General features: G+C 37.8%; 1 protein-coding gene across 2 annotated transcripts in view; it reads right to left on the reverse strand.

The window, feature by feature from the left end:
- Window positions 1-762, reverse strand: part of PPM1L (protein phosphatase, Mg2+/Mn2+ dependent, 1L) — a 327,484-nt gene that overhangs the window by 97,866 nt on the left and 228,856 nt on the right. The window lies entirely within an intron of this gene.

The raw sequence follows: 762 nt of genomic DNA on the forward strand, positions 1-762 counted from the left end.
AATTATATATATATATATTATTTTGTAACTTTTTTTCCTGCTTCTGGACTATCTTCATAATAAACTCTCAACTAGTGACACCCAAAATTATACACAATGACTTTCAACCAAGTAAGCGAGCTTCCCTTAAAAGGTAGGAAGGAAGACATCTGAAAAAGACCTTCCCAAAGATTCTGATACATTCTTCTGCTGGACTGAGGCCATAGCACACTTTTCTCCCTTCCAGCTGAGAATCACAGTTAAAGTCAAGTAGAACTTCAAGGGAGAAATTAAGTAATAGAGCAGCATGTATGACTCAGAAGAACTGAGTTCTTAAATTCTTAAAAACACATCTCTTGAGAATGCCAAGAGTTTTGGCATCTTCTTACAGTGCAGTCCTACATCATACATAGAGGGTCTAAAGTTGATAAAATAAATGAAGGCATATATCAATAACCTCAGATATGCAGATGACACCACCCTTATGGCAGAAAGTGAAGAGGAACTAAAAAGCCTCTTGATGAAGGTGAGAGTGGAGAGTGAAAAAGTTGGCTTAAAGCTCAACATTCAGAAAACGAAGATTATGGCATCCGGTCCCATCACTTCATGGGAAATAGATGGGAAAACAGTGGAAACACTGTCAGACTTTATTTTTGGGGGCTCCAAAATCACTGCAGATGGTGACTGCAGCCATGAAATTAAAAGACGCTTACTCCTTGGAAGGAAAGTTATGACCAATCTAGATAGCATATTCAAAAGCAGAGACATTACTTTGCCAACAAA

Source organism: Bison bison, unplaced genomic scaffold (genome assembly GCF_000754665.1).
Source record: "Bison bison bison isolate TAMUID 2011002044 unplaced genomic scaffold, Bison_UMD1.0 scf7180017864135, whole genome shotgun sequence".
Classification (NCBI taxonomy): Eukaryota; Metazoa; Chordata; class Mammalia; order Artiodactyla; family Bovidae; genus Bison; species Bison bison.